The sequence below is a fragment of the Bison bison genome, unplaced genomic scaffold, assembly GCF_000754665.1.
Source record: "Bison bison bison isolate TAMUID 2011002044 unplaced genomic scaffold, Bison_UMD1.0 scf7180017857577, whole genome shotgun sequence".
Lineage (NCBI taxonomy): Eukaryota > Metazoa > Chordata > Mammalia > Artiodactyla > Bovidae > Bison > Bison bison.
Genome location: NW_011488150.1, coordinates 397 through 741, shown reverse-complemented (window position 1 = coordinate 741; position 345 = coordinate 397).

Below are 345 nucleotides of genomic sequence, written 5' to 3'. Positions count from 1 at the left end.
GATCTGAAATAGCTCAGCTGGAATTCCATGACCTCCACTAGCTTTGTTCGTAGTGATGCTTTCTAAGGCCCACTTGACTTCACTCTCCAGGATATCTGGCTCTAGGTGAGTGATCACACCATCATGATTATCTGGGTCATGAAGATCTTTTTTGTATAGTTCTTCTGTGTATTCTTGCCACCTCTTCTTAATATCTTCTGCTTCTGTTTGGTCCATACCATTTCTGCCCTTTATCGAGCCCATCTTTGCATGAAATATTCCCTTGGTATCTCTGATTTTCTTGAAGAGATCTCTAGTCCTGTCCCATTCTGTTGTTTTCCCCTATTTCTTTGCACTGATCACTTT